The following is a 14,208-nucleotide window of genomic DNA, read 5'->3' as shown; positions in this document are numbered from 1 at the left end:
CAGAGTGGGGTTATCTCACTGAACCAGAGTGGGGGTGTGTCACTGACCTAGAGTGAGGGTGTCTGACTGACCCTGACTGAGGTGACTCACTGACCCAGAGTGCGGATGTCTCACTGACCCGGAGTGGGGGTGTCTCACTGACCTAGATTGAGGGCGTCTCACTGACCCAGAGTGGGGGTGTCTCATTGACCAAGAGTGGGGGTGTCTCACTGACTCAGAGTGGGGATGTCTCACTGACCCAGAGTGGGGGTGTCTCACTGACCCAGAGTAGGGGAGTCTCATTGACCCAGAGTGGGGGTGTATCACTGACCCAGAGTGGGGGTGAGTCACTGACCCAGAGTGGGGGTGTCTCACTGACCTAGAGTGAGGGTGTCTCACTGACCTAGAGTGGGAGTGTCTCATTGACCCAGAGTGGGGGTGTCTCACTGACCTAGAGTGGGGATGTCTCACTGACCCAGAGTGGGGGTGTCTCACTGATCCAGAGTGGGGGTGTCTCACTGACCCAGACTGAGGTGTCTCACTGACCCAGAGTGGGGGTGTCTCACTGACCCGGAGTGGGCGTATCTCACTGACCCAGAGTGGGGGTGTCTCACTGATCCAGAGTAGGGATGTCTCACTGACCTGGAGTGGGGGTGTCTCACTGACCCAGAGTGGGGGTGTCTCACTGACCCAGACTGAGGTGTCTCACTGACCCAGAGTGGGGGTGTGTCAATGACCCAGAGTAAGGGAGTCTCACTGACCCAGACTGAGGTGTCTCACTGACCCAGAGTGGGGGTGTGTCAATGACCCAGAGTAAGGGAGTCTCACTGACCCAGAGTGGGGGTATCTCACTGACCCAGAGTGGGGGAGTCTCATTGACCCAGAGTGAGGGTGTCTCACTGACCCGGAGTGGGGGTGTCTCACTGACCTAGAGTGAGGGTGTCTCACTGACCCAGAGTGGGGGTGTCTCATTGACCCAGAGTGGGGATGTCTCACTGACCCAGAGTAGGGGTGTCTCATTGACCTAGAGCGGGGGTGTCTCACTGACCCAGAGTGGGGGAGTCTCATTGACCCAGAGTGGGGGTGTCTCACTGACCTAGAGTGGGGGTGTCTCACTGACCTAGAGTGAGGGTGTGTCACTGACCCAGAGTAAAGGAGTCTCACTGACCCAGAGTGGGGATGTCTCACTGACCCAGAGTTGGTGTGTCTCACTGACCCAGAGTGGTGGTGTCTCACTGACCTGGAGTGGGGGTGTCTCACTGACCTAGAGTGAGGGTGTCTCACTGACCTAGAGTGGGGGTGTCTCACTGACCCAGAGTAGGGGAGTCTCACTGACCCGGAGTGGGGGTGTCTCACTGACCCAGAGTGGGGGTGTCTCACTGATCCAGAGTGGGGGTGTCTCACTGACCCAGAGTAGGGAAGTCTCATTGACCCAGAGTGAGGGTGTCTCACTGACCCGGAGTGGGGGTGTCTCACTGACCTAGAGTGAGGGTGTCTCACTGACCTAGAGTGGGGGTGTCTCACTGACCCAGAGTAGGGGAGTCTCACTGACCCGGAGTGGGGGTATCTCACTGACCCAGAGTGGGGGTGACTCACTGACCCAGAGTGGGGGTGTCTCACTGACCTAGAGTGAGGGTGTCTCACTGACTCAGAGTGGGGATGTCTCACTGACCCAGAGTAGGGGAGTCTCATTGACCTAGAGTGAGGGTGTCTCACTGACCCAGAGTGGGGGAGTCTCATTGACCCAGAGTGGGGGTGTCTCACTGACCTAGAGTGGGGGTGTCTCACTGACCTAGAGTGAGGGTGTGTCACTGACCCAGAGTAAAGGAGTCTCACTGACCCAGAGTGGGGATGTCTCACTGACCCAGAGTGGGTGTGTCTCACTGACCCAGAGTGGTGGTGTCTCACTGACCTGGAGTCGGTGTGTCTCACTGACCTAGAGTGAGGGTGTCTCACTGACCTAGAGTGGGGGTGTCTCACTGACCCAGAGTAGGGGAGTCTCACTGACCCGGAGTGGTGGTATCTCACTGACCTAGAGTGAGGATGTCTCACTGACCCAGAGTAGGGGAGTCTCACTGACCCAGAGTAGGGGTGTCTCACTGACCTAGATTGGGAATGTCTCACTGACCTAGAGTGAAGCTGTGTCACTGACCCAGAGTAAGGGAGTCTCACTGACCCAGAGTGGGGGTGATTCACTGACCCAGAGTGGGGGTGTCTCACTGACCTAGAGTGGGGGTGTCTCACTGAACCAGAGTGGGGATTTCTCACTGACCCAGATTGGGGGTGTCTCACTGACCCAGACTGAGGTGTCTCACTGACCCAGAGTGGGGATGTCTCACTGACCCAGAGTGGGGGTGTCTCACTGACCTAGAGTGAGGGTGTCTCACTGACCCAGAGTGGGGATGTCTCACTGACCCAGAGTGGGGGTGTCTCATTCACCCAGAGTGGGGGTGTCTCACTGACTCAGAGTGGGGATGTCTCACTGCCCCAGAGTGGGGGTGTCTCACTGACCTAGAGTGAGGGTGTCTCACTGACCCAGAGTAGGGGAGTCTCATTGACCCAGAGTGGGGGTGTCTCACTGACCTAGAGTGGGGGTGTCTCACTGACCTAGAGTGAGGGTGTGTCACTGACCCAGAGTAAGGGAGTCTCACTGACCCAGAGTGGGGGTGTCTCACTGACCCAGAGTGGGGGTGCCTCACTGACCTGGAGTGGGGGTGTCTCACTGACCTTGAGTGAGGGTGTCTCACTGACCTAGAGTGGGGGTGTCTCACTGACCCAGACTGAGGTGTCTCACTGACTCAGAGTGGGCATGTCTCATCGACCCAGAGTGGGGGTGTCTCACTGACCTAGAGTGGGGGTGTCACACTGACCCGGAGTGGGGATGTCTCACTGACCCAGAGTGGGGGTGTCTCAATGACCCAGACTGAGGTGTCTCACTGACCCAGAGTGGGGGTGTCTCGCTGACCCAGAGTAGGGAGTCTCACTGACCCGGAGAGGGGGTATCTCACTGACCTAGAGTGGGGGTGTCTCACTGAGCCAGAGTTGGGGTGTCTCACTGACCCAAAGTGGGGGTGTCTCACTGACCCAGAGTGGGGGTGTCTCACTGACCCAGAGTGGGGGTGTCTCACTGACCCAGAGTAGTGGAGTCTCATTGACCCAGAGTGGGGTGTCTCACTGACCTAGAGTGAGGGTGTCTCACTGACCCAGAGTAAGGGAGTCTCACTGACCTAGAGTGGGGGTGTCTCACTGACCTAGAGTGAGGGTGTCTCACTGACCCAGAGTGGGGGTGTCTCACTGACCTAGAGTGGGAGTGTCTCACTGACCCAGAGTGGGGGTGTCTGACTGACCCAGACTGAGGTGTCTCACTGACCTAGAGTGGGGGTGTCTCACTGACCCAGAGTGGGAGTGTCTCACTGACCCAGACTGAGGTGTCTCACTGACCTAGAGTGGGGGTGTCTCACTGACCCAGAGTGGGAGTGTCTCACTGACCCAGAGTGGGGGTGTCTCACTGACCTAGAGTGAGGGTGTCTCACTGACCTAGAGTGGGGGTGTCTCACTGACCCAGAGTAAGGGAGTCTCACTGACCTAGAGTGGGGGTGTCTCACTGACCTAGAGTGAGGGTGTCTCACTGACCCAGAGTGGGGGTGTCTCACTGACCTCGAGTGAGGGGGTCTCACTGACCTAGAGTGGGGGTGTCTCACTGATCCAGAGTGGGGATGTCTCACTGACCCAGAGTAGGGGTGTCTCACTGACCCAGAGTGGGGGTATCTCACTGACTTGGAGTGGGGGTGTCTCACTGATCCAGAGTGGGGGTGTCTCACTGACCTGGAGTGGGTGTGTCTGCCTGACTTGGGGTGTGGGTGTCTCACTGACAAGGAGTGGGTATACTCACTAACCCAGAGTCAGGATGTCACACGGACCCAGAATCGGGGAGTCTCACTGACCCAGAGTCTGGGTGTCACACTGATCCGCAGTGGGGGGGTGTCTCACTGACCCAGAGTAAGGGAGTCTCACTGACCCAGAGTCGGGGTGTCTCACTGACCCAGAGTGGGGGTGTCTCATTGACACAGACTGAGGTGTCTCACTGACCCAGAGTGGGGGTGTCTCAATGACCCAGAGTGGGGGTGTCTCACTGACTCGGAGTGGGGATGTCTCACTGACCCAGAGTGGGGGTGTCTCACTGACCTAGAGTGAGGGTGTGTCACTGACCCAGAGTAAGGGAGTCTCACTGACCCAGAGTGGGTGTGTCTCACTGACCCAGAGTGGGGGTGTCTCACTGACCTAGAGTCGGGGTGTCTCACTGACCCAGACTGAAGTGTCTCACTGACCCAGAGTGGGGGTGTCTCACTGACCCAGAGTGAGGGTGTCTCACTGACCTAGAGTGGTGGTGTCTCACTGACCCAGAGTGGGGGTATCTCCCTGACCCAGAGTGGGGATGTCTCTCTGACCCAGAGTGGGAGTGTCTCACTGACCCAGAGTGGGGGTGTCTCACTGACCCAGTGTAGGGGAATCTCATTGACCCAGAGTGAGGGTGTCTCACTGACCCGGAGTGGGGGTGTCTCACTGACCTAGAGTGAGGGTGTCTCACTGACCTAGAGTGGGGGTGTCTCACTGACCCAGTGTAGGGGAGTCTCACTGACCCGGAGTGGGGGTGACTCACTGACCCAGAGTGGGGTTGTCTCACTGACCCAGAGTGGGGGTGACTCACTGACCCAGAGTGGGGATGTCTCACTGACCCAGAGTAGGGGAGTCTCATTGACCTAGAGTGGGGGTGTCTCACTGACCCAGAGTGGGGGAGTCTCATTGACCCAGAGTGGGGGTGTCTCACTGACCTAGAGTGGGGGTGTCTCACTGACCTAGAGTGAGGGTGTGTCACTGACCCAGAGTAAAGGAGTCTCACTGACCCAGAGTGGGGATGTCTCACTGACCCAGAGTGGGTGTGTCTCACTGACCCAGAGTGGTGGTGTCTCACTGACCTGGAGTGGGGGTGTCTCACTGACCTAGAGTGAGGGTGTCTCACTGACCTAGAGTGGGGGTGTCTCACTGACCCAGAGTAGGGGAGTCTCACTGACCCGGAGTGGTGGTATCTCACTGACCTAGAGTGAGGATGTCTCACTGACCCAGAGTAGGGGAGTCTCACTGACCCAGAGTAGGGGTGTCTCACTGACCTAGATTGGGAATGTCTCACTGACCTAGAGTGAAGCTGTGTCACTGACCCAGAGTAAGGGAGTCTCACTGACCCAGAGTGGGGGTGATTCACTGACCCATAGTGGGGGTGTCTCACTGACCTAGAGTGGGGGTGTCTCACTGAACCAGAGTGGGGATTTCTCACTGACCCAGATTGGGGGTGTCTCACTGACCCAGAGTGGGGGTGTCTCACTGACCCAGAGTGGGGGTGTCTCACTGACCTAGAGTGAGGGTGTCTCACTGACCCAGAGTGGGGATGTCTCACTGACCCAGAGTGGGGGTGTCTCATTCACCCAGAGTGGGGGTGTCTCACTGACTCAGAGTGGGGATGTCTCACTGACCCAGAGTGGGGGTGTCTCACTGACCTAGAGTGAGGGTGTCTCACTGACCCAGAGTAGGGGAGTCTCATTGACCCAGAGTGGGGGTGTCTCACTGACCTAGAGTGGGAGTGTCTCACTGACCCAGAGTGGGGGTGTCTGACTGACCCAGACTGAGGTGTCTCACTGACCTAGAGTGGGGGTGTCTCACTGACCCAGAGTGGGAGTGTCTCACTGACCCAGACTGAGGTGTCTCACTGACCTAGAGTGGGGGTGTCTCACTGACCCAGAGTGGGAGTGTCTCACTGACCCAGAGTGGGGGTGTCTCACTGACCTTGAGTGAGGGTGTCTCACTGACCTAGAGTGGGGGTGTCTCACTGACCCAGACTGAGGTGTCTCACTGACTCAGAGTGGGCATGTCTCATCGACCCAGAGTGGGGGTGTCTCACTGACCTAGAGTGGGGGTGTCACACTGACCCGGAGTGGGGATGTCTCACTGACCCAGAGTGGGGGTGTCTCAATGACCCAGACTGAGGTGTCTCACTGACCCAGAGTGGGGGTGTCTCACTGACCCAGAGTAGGGTGTCTCACTGACCCGTAGAGGGGGTATCTCACTGACCTAGAGTGGGGGTGTCTCACTGAGCCAGAGTTGGGGTGTCTCACTGACCCAGAGTAGAGGAGTCTCATTGACCCAGAGTGGGGGTGTCTCACTGACCCAGAGTGGGGGTGTCTCACTGACCCAGAGTAGGGGAGTCTCATTGACCCAGAGTGGGGGTGTCTCACTGACCTAGAGTGGGGGTGTCTCACTGACCCAGAGTAAGGGAGTCTCACTGACCTAGAGTGGGGGTGTCTCACTGACCTAGAGTGAGGGTGTCTCACTGACCCAGAGTGGGGGTGTCTCACTGACCTAGAGTGGGAGTGTCTCACTGACCCAGAGTGGGGGTGTCTGACTGACCCAGACTGAGGTGTCTCACTGACCTAGAGTGGGGGTGTCTCACTGACCCAGAGTGGGAGTGTCTCACTGACCCAGACTGAGGTGTCTCACTGACCTAGAGTGGGGGTGTCTCACTGACCCAGAGTGGGAGTGTCTCACTGACCCAGAGTGGGGGTGTCTCACTGACCTAGAGTGAGGGTGTCTCACTGACCTAGAGTGGGGGTGTCTCACTGACCCAGAGTAAGGGAGTCTCACTGACCTAGAGTGGGGGTGTCTCACTGACCTAGAGTGAGGGTGTCTCACTGACCCAGAGTGGGGGTGTCTCACTGACCTCGAGTGACGGTGTCTCACTGACCCAGAGTGGGGGTGTCTCACTGACCCAGAGTGGGGGTGTCTCACTGACCCAGAGTGAGGGTGTCTCACTGACCTAGAGTGAGGGAGTCTCACTGACCCAGAGTGGGGGTGTCTCATTGACCCAGAGTGGGGGTGTCTCACTGACCCAGAGTAGGGGAGTCTCATTGACCCAGAGTGGGGATGTCTCTCTGACCCAGAGTGGGAGTGTCTCACTGACCCAGAGTGGGGGGTGTCTCACTGACCCAGAGTTGGGAAGTCTCATTGACCCAGAGTGAGGGTGTCTCACTGACCCGGAGTGGGGGTGTCTCACTGACCTAGAGTGAGGGTGTCTCACTGACCTAGAGTGGGGGTGTCTCACTGACCCAGAGTAGGGGAGTCTCACTGACCCGGAGTGGGGGTATCTCACTGACCCAGAGTGGGGGTGACTCACTGACCCAGAGTGGGGGTGTCTCACTGACCTAGAGTGAGGGTGTCTCACTGACTCAGAGTGGGGATGTCTCACTGACCCAGAGTAGGGGAGTCTCATTGACCTAGAGCGGGGGTGTCTCACTGACCCAGAGTGGGGGTGTCTCTGATCCGGATTGGGGGTGTCTCACTGACCTAGAGTGGGGGTGTCTCACTGACCTAGAGTGAGGGTGTGTCACTGACCCAGAGTAAAGGAGTCTCACTGACCCAGAGTGGGGATGTCTCACTGACCCAGAGTGGGTGTGTCTCACTGACCCAGAGTGGTGGTGTCTCACTGACCTGGAGTGGGGGTGTCTCACTGACCTAGAGTGAGGGTGTCTCACTGACCTAGAGTGGGGGTGTCTCACTGACCCAGAGTAGGGGAGTCTCACTGACCCGGAGTGGGGGTGTCTCACTGACCCAGAGTGGGGGTGTCTCACTGATCCAGAGTGAGGGTGTCTCACTGACTCGGAGTGGGGATGTCTCACTGACCCAGAGTGGGGGTGTCTCACTGACCCAGAGCGAGGGTGTCTCACTGACCCAAAGTAGGGGAGCCTCATTGACCCAGAGTGGGTGTGTCTCACTGACCCAGAGTAGGGGATTCTCATTGACCCAGAGTGAGGGTGTCTCACTGACCCGGAGTGGGGGTGTCTCACTGACCTAGAGTGAGGGTGTCACACTGACCCAGAGTAGGGAGTCTCATTGACCCAGAGTGGGGATGTCTCACTGACCCAGAGTGGGGGTGTCTCACTGACCCAGAGTGGGGGTGTCTCACTGACCCAGAGTAGGGAAGTCTCATTGACCCAGAGTGAGGGTGTCTCACTGACCCGGAGTGGGGGTGTCTCACTGACCTAGAGTGAGGGTGTCTCACTGACCTAGATTGGGGGTGTCTCACTGATCCAGAGTGGGGGAGTCTCACTGACCCGGAGTGGAGGTATCTCACTGACCCAGAGTGGGGGTGACTCACTGACCCAGAGTGGGGGTGTCTCACTGACCTAGAGTGAGTGTGTCTCACTGACTCAGAGTGGGGATGTCTCACTGACCCAGAGTGGGGAGTCTCATTGACCTAGAGTGGGGATGTCTCACTGACCCAGAGTGGGGGAGTCTCATTGACCCAGAGTGGGGGTGTCTCACTGACCTAGAGTGAGGGTGTCTCCCTGACCTAGAGTGAGGGTGTGTCACTGACCCAGAGTAAAGGAGTCTCACTGACCCAGAGTGGGGATGTCTCACTGACCCAGAGTGGGTGTGTCTCACTGACCCAGAGTGGTGGTGTCTCACTGACCTGGAGTGGGGGTGTCTCACTGACCTAGAGTGAGGGTGTCTCACTGACCTAGAGTGGGGGTGTCTCACTGACCCAGAGTAGGGGAGTCTCACTGACCCGGAGTTGGGGTATCTCACTGACCTCGAGTGAGGATGTCTCACTGACCCAGAGTAGGGGAGTCTCACTGACCCAGAGTAGGGGTGTCTCACTGACCTAGATTGGGAATGTCTCACTGACCTAGAGTGAAGCTGTGTCACTGACCCAGAGTGGGGGTGATTCACTGACCCAGAGTGGGGGTGTCTCACTGACCTAGAGTGGGGGTGTCTCACTGAACCAGAGTGGGGATTTCTCACTGACCCAGATTGGGGGTGTCTCACTGACCCAGAGTGGGGATGTCTCACTGACCCAGAGTGGGGGTGTCTCACTGACCTTGAGTGAGGGTGTCTCACTGACCCAGAGTGGGGGTGTCTCACTGACCCAGAGTGGGGATGTCTCACTGACCCAGAGTGGGGGTGTCTCATTCACCCAGAGTGGGGGTGTCTCACTGACTCAGAGTGGGGATGTCTCACTGACCCAGAGTGGGGGTGTCTCACTGACCTAGAGTGAGGGTGTCTCACTGACCCAGAGTAGGGGAGTCTCATTGACCCAGAGTGGGGGTGTCTCACTGACCTAGAGTGGGGGTGTCTCACTGACCTAGAGTGAGGGTGTGTCACTGACCCAGAGTAAGGGAGTCTCACTGACCCAGAGTGGGGGTGTCTCACTGACCCAGAGTGGGGGTGTCTCACTGACCTGGAGTGGGGGTGTCTCACTGACCTTGAGTGAGGGTGTCTCACTGACCTAGAGTGGGGGTGTCTCACTGACCTAGAGTAGGGGTGTCTCAATGACCCAGACTGAGGTGTCTCACTGACCCAGAGTTGGGGTGTCTCACTGACCCAGAGTAGGGAGTCTCACTGACCCGGAGAGGGGGTATCTCACTGACCTAGAGTGGGGGTGTCTCACTGAGCCAGAGTTGGGGTGTCTCACTGACCCAGAGTAGGGGAGTCTCATTGACCCAGAGTGGGGGTGTCTCACTGACCCAGAGTGGGGGTGTCTCACTGACCCAGAGTAGTGGAGTCTCATTGACCCAGAGTGGGGTGTCTCACTGACCTAGAGTGAGGGTGTCTCACTGACCCAGAGTAAGGGAGTCTCACTGACCTAGAGTGGGGGTGTCTCACTGACCTAGAGTGAGGGTGTCTCACTGACCCAGAGTGGGGGTGTCTCACTGACCTAGAGTGGGAGTGTCTCACTGACCCAGAGTGGGGGTGTCTGACTGACCCAGACTGAGGTGTCTCACTGACCTAGAGTGGGCGTGTCTCACTGACCCAGAGTGGGAGTGTCTCACTGACCCAGACTGAGGTGTCTCACTGACCTAGAGTGGGGGTGTCTCACTGACCCAGAGTGGGAGTGTCTCACTGACCCAGAGTGGGGGTGTCTCACTGACCTAGAGTGAGGGTGTCTCACTGACCTAGAGTGGGGGTGTCTCACTGACCCAGAGTAAGGGAGTCTCACTGACCTAGAGTGGGGGTGTCTCACTGACCTAGAGTGTGGGTGTCTCACTGACCCAGAGTGGGGGTGTCTCACTGACCTCGAGTGAGGGTGTCTCACTGACCTAGAGTGGGGGTGTCTCACTGACCTAGAGTGGTGGTGTCTCACTGACCTAGACTGAGGTGTCTCACTGGCCCAGAGTGGGGGTGTCTCACTGACCTAGAGTGAGGGAGTCTCACTGACCCGGAGTGGGGGTGTCTCACTGACTCGGAGTGGGGATGTCTCACTGACCCAGAGTGGGGGTGTCTCACTGACCTAGAGTGAGGGTGTCTCACTGACCCAGAGTAGGGGAGCCTCATTGACCCAGAGTGGGGGTGTCTCACTGACCCAGAGTGGGGGTGTCTCACTGACCCAGAGTAGTGGAGTCTCATTGACCCAGAGTGGGGGTGTCTCACTGACCTAGAGTGGGGGTGTCTCACTGACCCAGAGTAAGGGAGTCTCACTGACCTAGAGTGGGGGTGTCTCACCGACCTAGAGTGAGGGTGTCTCACTGACCCAGAGTGGGGGTGTCTCACTGACCTAGAGTGGGAGTGTCTCACTGACCCAGAGTGGGGGTGTCTGACTTACCCAGACTGAGGTGTCTCACTGAGCTAGAGTGGGGGTGTCTCACTGACCCAGAGTGGGAGTGTCTCACTGACCCAGAGTGGGGGTGTCTCACTGACCAAGAGTGAGGGTGTCTCACTGACCTAGAGTGAGGGTGTCTCACTGACCTAGAGTGGGGGTGTCTCACTGACCCAGAGTGGGGGTGTCTCACTGACCCAGAGTAGGGGAGTCTCATTGACCCAGAGTGAGGGTGTCTCACTGACCCAGAGTGGGGGTGTCTCACTGACCTCGAGTGAGGGTGTCTCACTGACCTAGAGTGGGGGTGTCTCTCTGACCCAGAGTGGGGGTGTCTCACTGACCTAGACTGAGGTGTCTCACTGGCCCAGAGTGGGGGTGTCTCACTGACCCAGAGTGAGGGTGTCTCACTGATCCAGAGTGAGGGTGTCTCACTGACCTAGAGTGAGGGAGTCTCACTGACCCGGAGTGGGGGTATCTCACTGACCCAGAGTGGGGGAGTCTCATTGACCCAGAGTGTGGGTGTCTCACTGACTCGGAGTGGGGATGTCTCACTGACCCAGAGTGGGGGTGTCTCACTGACCTAGAGTGAGGGTGTCTCACTGACCCAAATTAGGGGAGTCTCATTGACCCAGAGTGGGGGTGTCTCACTGACCCAGAGTGGGGGTGTCTCACTGACCCAGAGTAGGGGAGTCTCATTGACCCAGAGTGGGGGTGTCTCACTGACCAAGAGTGAGGGTGTCTCACTGACTCAGAGTGGGGATGTCTCACTGACCCAGAGTGGGGGAGTCTCATTGACCCAGAGTGGGGGTGTCTCACTGACCTAGAGTGGGGGTGTCTCACTGACCTAGAGTGAGGGTGTGTCACTGACCCAGAGTAAAGGAGTCTCACTGACCCAGAGTGGGGATGTCTCACTGACCCAGAGTGGGTGTGTCTCACTGACCCAGAGTGGTGGTGTCTCACTGACCCAGAGTAGGGGAATCTCACTGACCCGGAGTGGGGGTATCTCACTGACCCAGAGTGGGGGTGACTCACTGACCCGGAGTGGGGGTGTCTCACTGACCTAGAGTGAGGGTGTCTCACTGACCCAGAGTGGGGGTGTCTCACTGACCTAGAGTGAGGGTGTCTCACTGACCTAGTGTGGGGGTGTCTCACTGACCCAGAGTGGGGGTATCTCACTTACTCAGAGTGGGGGTGTCTCACTGACCTAGAGTGAGGGTGTCTCACTGACCCAGAGTAGGGGAGTCTCACTGACCCAGAGTGGGGGTGTCTCACTGACCTAGATTGGGGGTGTCACACTGACCTAGAGTGAGGGTGTGTCACTGAACCAGAGTAAGGGAGTCTCACTGACCCAGAGTGGGGGTGATTCACTGACCCAGAGTGGGGGTGTCTCACTGACCTAGAGTGGGGGTGTCTCACTGAACCAGAGTGGGGATTTCTCACTGACCCAGAGTGGGGGTGTCTCACTGACCCAGACTGAGGTGTCTCACTGACCCAGAGTGGGGATGTCTCACTGACCCAGAGTCGGGGTGTCTCACTGACCTAGAGTGAGTGTGTCTCACTGACCCAGAGTGGGGATGTCTCACTGACCCAGAGTGGGGGTGTCTCATTGACCCAGAGTGGGGGTGTCTCACTGACTCAGAGTGGGGATGTCTCACTGACCCAGAGTGGGGGTGTCTCACTGACCTAGAGTGAGGGTGTCTCACTGACCCAGAGTAGGGGAGTCTCATTGACCCAGAGTGGGGGTGTCTCACTGACCTAGAGTGGGGGTGTCTCACTGACCTAGAGTTAGGGTGTGTCACTGACCCAGAGTAAGGGAGGCTCACTGACCCAGAGTGGGGGTGTCTCACGGACCCAGAGTGGTGGTGTCTCACTGACCTGGAGTGGGGGTGTCTCACTGACCTTGAGTGAGGGTGTCTCACTGACCTAGAGTGGGGACTTCTCACTGACCCAGAGTGGGAGTGTCTCACTGACCCAGACTGAGGTGTCTCACTGACCCAGAGTGGGGAGTCTCACTGACCCGGAGTGGGGGTATCTCACTGATTCAGAGTGGGGGTGACTCACTGACCCAGAGTGGGGGTGTCTCACTGATTCAGAGTGAGGGTGTCTCACTGACCCAGAGTGGGGGTGTCTCACTGACCCAGAGTGGGGATGTCTCACTGACCCAGAGTGGGGGTGTCTCACTGACCCAGAGTAGGGAGTCTCACTGACCCAGAGTGGGGATGTCTCACTGACCTAGAGTGGGGGTGTCTCACTGAGCCAGAGTGGGGAGTCTCACTGACCCGGAGTGGGGGTATCTCACTGATCCAGAGTGGGGGTGTCTCACTGACCTAGAGTGAGGGTGTCTCACTGACCCAGAGTGGGGATGTCTCTCTGACCCAGAGTGGGGATGTCTCACTGACCTAGAGTGGGGATGTCTCACTGACCTAGAGTGGGGGTGTCTCACTGAGCCAGAGTTGGGGTGTCTCACTGACCCAGAGTAGGGGAGTCTCATTGACCCAGAGTGGGTGTGTCTCACTGACCCAGAGTGGGGGTGTCTCACTGACCCAGAGTAGTGGAGTCTCATTGACCCAGAGTGGGGGTGTCTCACTGACCCAGAGTAAGGGAGTCTCACTGACCTAGAGTGGGTGTGTCTCACTGACCTAGAGTGGGGGTGTCTCACTGACCCAGAGTGGGGGTGTCTCACTGACCTAGAGTGAGGGTGTCTCACTGACCCAGACTGAGGTGTCTCACTGACCTAGAGTGGGGGTGTCTCACTGACCCAGAGTGGGAGTGTCTCACTGACCCAGAGTGGGGGTGTCTCACTGACCTAGAGTGGGAGTGTCTCACTGACCCAGAGTGGGGGTGTCTGACTGACCCAGACTGAGGTGTCTCACTGACCTAGAGTGGGGGTGTCTCACTGACCCAGAGTGGGAGTGTCTCACTGACCCAGAGTGGGGGTGTCTCACTGACCTAGAGTGAGTGTGTCTCACTGACCTTGAGTGGGGGTGTCTCACTGACCTAGAGTGAGGGTGTCTCACTGACCTAGAGTGGGGGTGTCTCACTGACCTAGAGTGGGGGTGTCTCACTGACCCAGAGTGAGAGTGTCTCACTGACCCAGAGTGGGCGTGTCTCACTGACCCAGAGTGGGGGTGTCTGACTGACCCAGAGTGGGGGTGTCTCACTGACCTAGAGTGCGGGTGTCTCACTGACCCAGAGTGGGGGTGTCTCACTGACCTAGAGTGAGGGTGTCTCACTGACCTAGAGCGTGGGTGTCTCACTGACCCAGAGTGGGGATGTCTCTCTGACTCGAGGTGTGGGTGTCTCACTGACCAGGAGTGGGGGTGTCTCACTGACCCAGTGTGGGGGTGTCTCACTGACCCAGAGTAGGGGAGTCTCACTAACCCAGAGTCTGGGAGACTCACTGGCCCAGAGTAGGGTGACTCACTGACCTAGTTTGGGGGAGTCTCACTGACCCAAAGTGGGGGTGTCTCACTGACCCAGAGTGGGGATGTCTCACTGATCCAGAGTTGGGGGTGTCTCACTGACCCAGAGTTGGGGATGTCTCACTGATCCAGAGTGGGAGTGTCTCACTGACCTAGAGTGGGGAT

The sequence above is a fragment of the Hemiscyllium ocellatum genome, chromosome 30 (genome assembly GCF_020745735.1).
Source record: "Hemiscyllium ocellatum isolate sHemOce1 chromosome 30, sHemOce1.pat.X.cur, whole genome shotgun sequence".
Taxonomy (NCBI): Eukaryota; Metazoa; Chordata; class Chondrichthyes; order Orectolobiformes; family Hemiscylliidae; genus Hemiscyllium; species Hemiscyllium ocellatum.
The sequence above is the reverse complement of the archived record's forward strand: the minus strand, read 5'-3'. Positions refer to the sequence as shown.